The following is an 11197-nucleotide window of genomic DNA, read 5'->3' on the forward strand; positions in this document are numbered from 1 at the left end:
GGGATTTCGAATGGCGAAAAGGGGGCGATGGGAGGGGGTGAAGCATGACTTAGGGACGCGCTTGTCCAAAATGTAGGGTGTGTTACAAAAGTACCCCCCACCGATTTGAACTAGCGGCCCTTTCGGCTCAGGGTTAGAAGGGGTATTTCACGTGTCGGGATTTGGCAGCTGGAGGGAGTTTTCGCGCGTGTTGTAATTTCGGGATAGCGAGGCGCGGGTTGTAAAGGCACCAGTTTTGGGAGCACGATATCTGAATCTTCGGGATATAACAAGACGCGGTTGAATTTTAGGGACAAGCCTAACATGTAGTAATATTGTACTTGTACGTACCAAATCAATTCGCACTTCCCTCAACCAAAAAGAAAATGAAAAAAATAAAACTATTCACACCACACAAAGAGAGAGTCTTGCCCCGTTTTACTATAAAAATGCTATTCAAAGCTACTCCCTCCTTCCATATATATAGGGCCTAATGCGTTTTTCGATGCTAACTTTGACCAAATATTAGAGCAATGATATATGACATGCAACTTACACAAAGCACACCGTTAACTTCGTCTGTGAAAGGTTCTTTCAATGATATAATTTTCACATTGTGCATGTCATGTACTATTAATCTTGTCAATAGTCAAAGGCGGTCTTAAAAATCTCATTACGCCCTATATAAATGGAAGGAGGGAGTATGAATTCATGTTATGTCCGATTAAATTTTTTTGCTTGCTGTATAATGCATGTAACCTACTCATACCAACATTTTAGTGCATTCCAAATGTCTATACTACCACTGCAATTCGAACTAATTTTGAATTTGTTTCTCTATTTCAATAAGAATCTACAATCATGGTTGTTGCCAACTTCAACCATCATAGTTTCCTTGCTATCCGCCAGATATAAATCGGACGACCTATAATGCAGGATGGCAGGCACACCATCATCAACAGCTCCATTTTTTGTAAGAGTAGAGATAAAATATATTAAATGTACTATAACATGTTCATAAACACACCATGTGTATCACCGTTATATATATTCACACAGGCGTCGGTTTAAAACACTATGATAAATTCTTAAAATATCCGAATTCGCTTTTTATAATGAAGTATATATGATCTCTATTCGTCTTTTACACCCACACAACCCTCTTATCTTTGTAGCTAGCGCTAACTTTCTTTTGTGCATGCACACGCCCGCATCCCTCTCACCCTCCCTCGGTATTCTCTAGCTCCATATGCAAATTCGTCTTTTCACTTTAGGTCGTTCACCCATGGTGTGTGTAGGCCCCCCATCTCCTTCTTTACAGCACACATCGATTGATATGCCTCTCTAGCCAGGTGTGCCTAGCACAAACACAAGCTTCCCCTCTTCTCTTGTCACCGTCCATGCCTCACTCCCACCACTCTTTTCATCGTTCTCGTACTCGCACACTCCTCCCTGCTCGATATAGTATGCCGCTTGTACCACCTCCTACATGCATCCCTCCCTCTCTATCCTTCTCCTCATGCCTCATTTGCTTCTAACACACACATGCATGTATACCGATCGATCTCCCAACATATACCTAGATCGACTTTAACTACCCCCCCATCGATCGACGTACCTCACAAGTTATGTCTCTCCTTTCTCTAACAAAGGGCGATTGATCTTCCTATGTAGTTATGTCTGCTTACCACAGCCACATCGTCCCCCTAATCATTTGTGCATGCCTCCCGACCCGTCTCTCACACGCACGTGCATAGACAACAAGCAGCCATCTCCTCTCTTATTGATATTGCGGGTGTGCCCTCCATTTGTCTAGCAAGCATATCCCACCATTTGTTAGAAGCAACTCCACTACCACCGCCTCCAACACTCTAGCTCTGTCTCTCTCCCAACCTTATTCCTCTCCTGCACATATGCATGGATGCCGATCGTTCTCCCTTAATACATGAGGCAGATCGATCTCCTTAATACATGAGGTAGGCCTCTCTCCTCCTCCACACATATACCAGCCATTGTACCTCTATAGTTAATTGGGCCTCCCTCTTCCGCCGCCACACACCGATAGTCGAGCGCTGCAAGTAGGTATCCATGCCACAGAGACAAACTGCACATGTCCCCTCTCACGTTCCAGTAGGCCAGCCACTCAACATCTTTGATGTGGGCACACACAAATTCGATGCCACTCTTTATCAATCGCGCGCGCACACACACACATCATCCCTCTTTTCGATTCTATGGACACCTCAAGCCGATGATACCTCCACTCTCTTCTCGTGGATCGCCCCCTCTATATATATGTTATATCCAAGACTATATTTCACACACATTGCATATGTTACATTTTTTCATTGACCCCCCCCCCCAAAAAAACTCTCAAGAACCCACAAACTATATCTCTCTAGGTTTGTATCTCTCTCACACAACCCACCGTAGGTGGTGTACGTATACTAGAAGAGAACAGGTGCACCATGCACATACTCACGCTTCGTGCCCAGCAACACCCGTGCGGGTACACGGTGGAGCTCATTTCTTTACGAAATGGCAGCCCACGTGCTAATTTGAACGCCTGTAGTGGTTGTTTACCTAGGGAGGTCGTGTACCACGCCTACACGAAACAAAGTTCGACTTGACGCGTTTCCGCGTTATTTTTAAATAAAGTTATAGCGCTCAATGGCACGTACACAAAATATAAAACGATTTTTATGGAGAAAAAGGTAGTCCGCTCACTATATACAATGGAGCCTTGCGTGCCTGGTTTGTCGCTCTTCAGAGTATCTCACACAAGGCTACGGTGGCCTCTCTCTCTCTCACCGTTGGTCACTGATCCGGCCGCATCCCGTCCGCCGGGGGAAAGGGAGTGCGATGGCCTCTCTCTCTCTCTCACCGTTGGTCACTGATACGGCCGCATCCCGTCCGCCGGGGGAAAGGGAGGAAGTGCATCGTTTCTCCGTTCGACGGTGCCAAGGCAGCACGTCCCGATCTGCGGTACACGTCGTTCTCTCTGACCAAGCTCTGGCACGGCAGGGACTACGCCACCTGCTCGCAGATTTCGCCCGCTGCCGCTCACCTAGTTACATCCCGATGACCTCCAGGTATCCCCTCCGGCCTTGCTCCACTGCCCGTCTTCCCACGTCGCTGCATGTGGATCTTCCATAGTTTTTTGCCCAAAATGTAGCTCGTCCAGCGTACTTTCCATATTGCATTCTCGTCCTCACACCGTTTTAGACAAACACAACCGTGTTGTTATCTTCCCTTAGGGCAAGGAATATGCTTCTTTTTTGTCGTCGCATGTGTCATCAACTGTTATTGGCCAGTAATTGTTTCCTTTCTACCTCTTTTTTGCAAACAGGGCTATCCATTTCACCTCGTTGCTATTGCGACCTTTTGGTGAACTGCACAAATCACGTTTTTCCTAAGAGTGTTTTGTGCAGTTGTACTAAAATGTCACATGGGCAACGTCTCTACATTTCAGTGCGACTACACAAAGGGAGATTGGTTTTGCTCTATCCTCCTCATCCAACTCTGAGCCTAATCTTCTCCAACTAGTTAGTCTTAAGAGAGACTGCAAAGGTGACCGGCTTCTATTTATGTGTTTATTGTTTCATCAGCAGTCCTCTATTATTGTAATCACACTTAATATCTTTGGAACAGGGACGCTCAGCTCTATTTTAGTGAAACTGCACAAAATGATCGGAATGTTGCATGCTCCAAACAGCTACTTTTTTTTCCTAACATGCCTTGTTGATTTAGACAGAGCTGGGGGGACGTTGCTGCCAATGAAAGCATGGATCAATTTTAATTTAACACCTTCTCACAACTCTGTCTTCAGTTGTGATGTAATTATTAGCTCTGATCAGCTAATAGTTGACATGCATTAGCAAGGAAGTTAGTTTTTTATTGTTTCCAAAAGAGCATGGATGGCAAGACACGCGAAACAGAAGCTGAAAGCTCACACCATTGTACAATTTCATGTCTCGCTGGAAAATTATTTGTATAGTACGTCAATTATGTAAACAAATGATGGAAGCTTGATAGCATTACCAGAAGCCTCTTCATCATCCGGGTCCATGTGCCATGCACAAAACTATACTCCTTCATTCATAAATATTCGTCTTTTTACAAATTTCAAACGGGCATATTTTAGAGTGTAGATTCACTCATTTTGCTTCGTATGTGTACTCCCTCCGTTCCTAAATATTCTATTCGTCTTCTAGAGATTTCAACAAGTGACTACATACGGAGCAAAATGTGTGAATCTACACTCTAAAATATGTATATACATCTTTATGTGCCAGTCCATTTGAAATCTCTAAAAAGACAAATATTTGAATAGTCACTTGTTGAAATCTCTAGAAAGACAAATATACCCCGGAGTATATTTAAGAAACAAGGGGATAGTGCACAACCGCATGGGAGACTCAGCCCGGTTGTTGTGCCGCATTAGTAGTGAGTAATGAGCAGTCAAATCGTAAGCCCCACCTTTCCCACTGTAAGTTGCTCTGAAGAAGCAACCATCAATACGCTCTTCTTTGAATCCGCTCATACTACTCCATCCGTCACTGTTTATATAGCGCGCTTCAGAAAAAAGAAAAAAGATCTGTGGGACCAAGGCGACTAGCGATCGGCCTGAAAAATAGCATTGGTAGTTATAGCATGGCGTCTATTACTAGAGGAATAATGCGTACACACATGCATGCAGTGCTTGCACCTCGGGTACACACATGCATGCACTTACTCCACTCCGTAGTAGGACAGAGTACATGGAGAGAAAATTGTGGACTTGGTTGCGGTTACCACACCCTAATTAATTGAGCATTAAGCCAAACGCGTCTAAAGTCTCTCTGGTGGTGGAAATGCATTGAGAGAAATGCATCATAATGAAGCGCGCCCTGAAAATTGTGACGGAGGGAGGAGTAGTATGAAGGTTCAAAACCAAGTATGTGTATGGCCAGTCAGTCAACGCACCTCCTCTTGGCATATCACTGACATGTGGGACAAGAGTGTGAGCAAACCGATCTCAATTGACGGCAAAGAGCCAACCCGCCGTTCCTTGAGAGAGACGAGGAGCGAGAACACACAGACGGGCTCGCATGGAGGCCAAGATATATTCGAGCATGGTTGGTTGATCAATATCATTCATTACATGTTGGGCTGTCGTTTTCCGCCCTTCTCCGAAATAAACGTGTACTTTATCAGAGATAAAAAATAAGAGTACAGACGCTCCACCATGCGGTTCTAGTAGTAGTACTACTCGTACTACTGCGCTTGGCTCTTCGCCTCTTCGTGAAGTTGATGGTACTCCGCATGTTGGGTACTACAGTGTATGCCTCTGACAATGTGACACCGAATGGACTGATGCATGTCCACCAAGGGTAGGTTGCATTAGTCAAAAGGTGTAAGCGAGCTTCACCTTGTCCTGCAAGCTTCTCCTCATTCTGGGAGTTGACGGGACACACCAAAAAGTAGTGCTAGTCCATACTCCCTCCTTTCCTGTTAATATGGCTTAATCTTTTTTGCGGGTAAATGAGAGAGCTTTATTCATATATAAGCATTCTTAGGAAAATCAGCCAAGACACTGGTCACTACGAAGCGAGGTACCCCACAAAAAAAGAAGTAGGAAGCGAGGTGTTTCATCAAGCCAGCTCTCGGCCACATTCAAAGTGCAGCAAGCACGGTTCGCAAGAAGATGCGCCGCAAGGTTTGCTGACCTGTTTACATGCTGAATAACAAAAAAAGAGGAAATATTACCGAGCGCTACTATTTGTAACAGGATATGAGCCAGAATTAAGCGAGAATTATGGCAAGTGTTCCATGCAATCAACTTCCATTATCACATGCGAGAACCCTTGAAGAGAACCAAATGTGTTGAAGATTGCTTTATCACATTTTAAAATTATAATAAGAGTGCAGACGCTCCTCCATCCGGTTCCTAGTACTAGTATAGTACGTACCTTTATAGACTATAGTAGTAGTACTAGTACTAGTAAAGTTTGCACTTGGCCGTTCGCCTATTCGGGAAGTTGAACAATAGTAGCAGTAGTAGTATAGTGTATGCTTCTGGCAATCTGACACCGAATTAACTGTTGCACGTCGACCGCCTGAGCGAGGGAGAGCTTGCATTAGTCAAAAGTTTCTCCTTGTCTTGCGAGCCACCGCGCGCAAGCTTCTCCCTGTTTGGATCCATGGGTTAGAGTTAGTTTGGGTTAGTTTGTACTCAACTAACCCAAAAGCATCCAAACAGGAGGGTTAGTTTGGGTCAGAAGCATCTAACCCATCCAAAAAATCTAACCCACCCAAGAGGTGCTTATTTGGGTTAGTTCTTCTCTGGAGCACTAAAATAACACATTTTTCTCTCGCTCTCGCCGCAGCAAATCCCTCGCCACTTCCTCGAAGCTCTCGTCCTCTTCCTCCCTCCCTCTCGCAACGTCCGTGAAGGCGCCTCACTGTATCCGCGATCCATCTAACCCTGTCATCTAAACACCTCTTTGGCTAGAGTTAGTTCACGATTAGTTCAGGGTTAGAATCTAACTCTAACCTCTAACTGAGTTAGAGTATCCAAACAAGGCCAAAGTAATTCTAGTCCATACTGCCTCCTCTCCGGTTAATATGGCTTAATTTCAAACGAGATAAATACACTGTCTGTCACTGTATATTTGTAAAAATACGGTCTGTGGACTTCATAATACGCTCATTGAGCTCATTATATATATTTTCCGGTGTTTATACGGTCACTAGCTCACCCTGACTGAGTATGTGTGTGCATGCACATGTAGGTTGAGCACTTAGCGTGACCGTGTGTGTTCCGTCGTGTGCTCGGACATGCATGCATTAGGGCGTCGCGCGCGTTTTTGCGTCCATGTGTACGTGTGACTGTTGCATACACGTAGGGGGGTACGTGTAGGGGCCACTAAGGAGCAGTCAAATCACACAGTAAGTTAGTCAGAAGAATCAACCATCATTTCACTCTTGAATGACACGTACGCAATATAAAATGGTTGATATGGAGAGAAAAAGAAAACCACTATATATACACTAGCAGGAGCCTAAGCTACAAGCCTGCTTGCTAAGGTTGCTCTCTTCACAAGCATAGAACGACGGGCCTGATCCCGTAGCTGGGGGAAGGGAACAATGTTCTACGTAGACGCGGTCGACATCGGCGAGGGAGAAAACCCACAGTCGGTGTGTCCCAATCGGGGGTCACCGCGGTATGGGCCGATGCCGCGTCCCAACCGCCCTTCTAGCTACAGCCCGACGTCCTACGTAGTCCATCTTCCTTTTGGAGCCAGCTTGCTCCACTGCCATAGCTCCATCTCCATGTCGATCTTTCTCTACTTCTACCGGCTTCTACTTGTGATGAGTTTATGTCTCATGAACTAGTGCCAGTACTATTATTCTAATCACACTTCTTCAATATCTTTGCCATCAGGGATGCCCAGGTCGATTTTAGTGGAACTGCACAAAAGCATCGTCTGATCCGAGGGTTCCAGCCGTCTTTACTTCGACAGGTTCTACCTGGCCAGGGAATTAAATCATGGTTTAGGGTTTAGGGTTTAAGTCGTAGTGACCCCATCAGTAGTTTTTCTTTCGTACATGCTCTCACAACTTTTTCCTTTAGTTGTGAAGTAAATATTGGCTATGATCTGTGAATCATTGAGATGCATCAGCATGCGTGTTAGTTTTCCTTTGTATTTGATGGAATGTTGTAACAGGGCAACCTTGGAATAGGAATGAAAATGGAGTGGAAAGTTTCTGTTTTTCCGGAGAAAAAATGGAAACGGAGAGAAACCAACATTTCGTTTCGTTGGATCGCGCCATCGAGCAAAACCAACATTTAAATCACGTCTGTCGTGTTCGTGTCTCACCCTCCTCTACGGCTCGACCCCACATGGTCGCTTGGCATGCCACTCACCGCAAACCGAGTATACGATAACTTTCCCGCCTGCTTGTTGATGGATCGCGCCATGGAGTACTACTAGCACTACTGGAAGAGATTGACGAGTTGGGGGAGGACAGCTACTGTAGCACGGACTCCCAAGAACTTTTTACATGCATGTTGTAGCCCGCTATTGCGACCTTTGAACGTGGAGCAGCCGCGTGCACCCGGAAGCGGCGCGGGTGACACTCTCTCGGCCGGCGCGCCGCTTCAATGCTGGCGCCAGTGAGAGATCACGTCCGCTCTGGCTGGGCATGAATGCGGCACTAACCGTTTCGGGCGGGAAGCACGCGCGGGTGGTGAAGAGGGTTCGGGTTGGTCAGGACCGGCCGTGGCAGCGGTCCAGACGTGCGCGAACAAGAGATGTTATACGTTAATATTTCTGCGTATATAATTAACAACGTAAATAATGTGCCAGTTGGACAAATATGATTGGAGATGGAGATGAAAATGGAATTTTACATAAACACGGATATGCATGTCTTTGTCTATGTGTGTGTGCGCGACGACTCTCGCGACCTGGAAGCGGGGGCGTGATTTTGATCGAGTTTTCTTTCTTGGTACGTTAGAAAATTAGTTTGTCTAATTCACATCTAGATGTTATTTAAGGATATCACATCTAAGCTCCCACAAGTATATAATGTAGCAACAAGAAACAAAAAAACTACGACAAAAAATAGGCCACAAACAGAGTGGACATCAACTTAGATGTGACATAACTATGTCACATCTAGATGTGTCGTCGACAGACCCTTAAAAAATTGTCCGCCAGTTTTCGTTTCTTTTTTCTGGGAACGCACGTATTCTATTTAAAACCACTGCTATGGAGAGATTTTTTTACTCCATTATAGCCTCTTGTTTGATAGAGTTTCTCGCGTCTCGCTCTCTCACCCTCTCCATATCAAAACAAGATGACAGTGTCCACTCTATCTCTCTCCTCACCGGTGGTCACAGATCTGGCCGAATCCCGTCCGCTGCGGGAGGTGAGGAGGTGCAGCGTTGACATTGTCGCCGTCGGCGATGGAGGGAGCCGATGTGCACCGTCCTCTCGGAGTTGGCGCTGGCGTGGATGAAGATCCTCCACGCCCTTGTTTGCTGCCGTCGTGTGGGCAAATCCCGCCCGCCCGCCTAAACGACATCTCGCCCACTTGAGGTATAACTTATTGTCCTGGTCCAGCTCCCCAGGTCGCTGCGTGCGGGTTTTCTTCTATGTGACTACTCCCCAGCTCCCCATGCATAGTAGCTAGGGTTCGTCAGCTGGTCCAACATCACCTACTAGTACTATTATAGAGGAAATGCCAATCGAAAAGTTGTCCTGATTTATGCCTCGGTGGAGGTATACATGTTGTTTCGACAAAAAGTACATGGTGGTTGTGTGGTCATTGTCCATATGGTGGTAGTACTATCACTTGTTAAATGAAGAAATGCTTTTTTTTCTCGGGTATCCTGGTTTAGTTCCCATCAAGATATAATTATGATGCTTCTGTTTGTTGGTGTACTTTTCATTAACCCTTTTTTATATTTTTGGAAACAGCGATGCGTGTCTCCATACCCGGGCATGTCTTCCTCAATTTTAGTGGAATTGCACAAAATTGGATGGCCATTGTTGTTCCGCCTCACTGTCCTCTGCCACGTGGTTCTTCCTTCCTCGAGCTTGATTACTGAGAAGAAACAGACCACAATGAGGATTTGTCGAACTTCATAGGTGCCTCAACCCAACTTGATGCCAAATGGATGATGCATCACCACGATGACCTATCGATGCTCATGGTTGCGCCTCATGGTTGCGTCGGCTGGTGAAGCTGATCGATTTTCAATGAAAAACAAGTTGTCTTCCATCAGTGCTCTTTGCTTGTTACACACAAAGATGATATCCTTCGCCAGTTCACCTTGGTTGCGTTGGAGACGCAGTCGTCTTTTGGTGCAATTTTATCACACAATTGGCTATGAACCAAATGTTTCCTCGAAGAAGGATCGACGTTGGTACTAAGAGCATAAGTTTTGTATTGATTTCTAAGCCTTCTCACAACTTTGTCTCCAGCTCCCCTGTAATTTTATTTGTCCAGCTATTAACTTGGATTTAAAAAATGGTGTGGACTAAAAACTCGGATGGACGTAGTAGCCCTCCATTTTTATTTACTCCGCATATTAGATTTGACTGAAGTCAAACTTTGTAATACTCTCAAACCTTTACGATAATTGAAATTAAAATTCTTTATTTATACACACTCTCACACGTTTCCAATAATTTGGCGCATGTGTGGTTGTTCACTTAAGGGAGGGTAGTGTACCACACGTGAAGGACAGGAAGTGCGACCAGGACGTGTGGGCGTGGATCGTTAGTTCATCGGAAGTAGTACTAGTTTTCTTCACTGTACATTAAATAAAGAGTTTCGTTTCATACTTACACAATTTAAAACGATTGTTATGGAGAGAATAAGAAAACCACTGCACTATATATATTAGTCATATACACACGAGAGTACTATATGGACGCAGCTTCATTTACTTAGTGCACCTGCCTTTGGGTTTATGACAGGTGGGCCCAAAATGTGGCTGGCTCACCTGTCATACAGCCAAAAGCAGATGCAGTGAAGGCACCAGAGCTCAGTCTGTACTACATTAGTATATATATAAGCGGGATCCTCAGCACTTGTTCGCTAGGGTTTGCACTCTCCACACGCTCGCTGCAATACATATATGTTACACGCTGGAGGCTCAGCGTTCATTTGCTAGGGTTTGCTATATTCATAGTCTCTCACCCTCTCTTCACCAGATCTAAACAAGACTGTGTTGGCCTCTTGTCTCTCTCTCCCCCCTCACAGCTGGTGAAGGAGGCGTCTGTATCCCGTCGCATCGGGAAGGGGAGGAGGTGCAGCGTTAACTCTATTGCCTTCGGCGAGGAAGGCAATCCACTGCCGGCTGCGCTGTTCTCTTTCACCCAGCGCCTGTGCGGGAGGGCCACCGACCCCTTCTTCCTAGCTGATGTACATAGTGTGGGCAAATCCGGCCTCCCGCCACACGCCTTGCCACATCACGACGACCCTAAGGCATAAGTTTCTTTGAAACCTCGTTGCTCTAGCTGCATGTGGATTTTTTCCGATCTGTAGTCGAATCTAGGTCTTGGTTCAAAGAGGAAAGAAAGGTGCGGTGGGGTGGAGCATGAATCTAGGATGTGGTTCAATGAGGAAAGGAGGGAGGAAAAGTAGTATAGACTGGCTATCCAGCCGCTTTGTTGGTCGAGAAGGGAAAAAGGGGGTAACCCAGTACACACATCTGTAAGGA

The sequence above is a fragment of the Triticum dicoccoides genome, chromosome 1B (assembly GCF_002162155.2).
Source record: "Triticum dicoccoides isolate Atlit2015 ecotype Zavitan chromosome 1B, WEW_v2.0, whole genome shotgun sequence".
In the NCBI taxonomy this organism is placed as follows: domain Eukaryota; kingdom Viridiplantae; phylum Streptophyta; class Magnoliopsida; order Poales; family Poaceae; genus Triticum; species Triticum dicoccoides.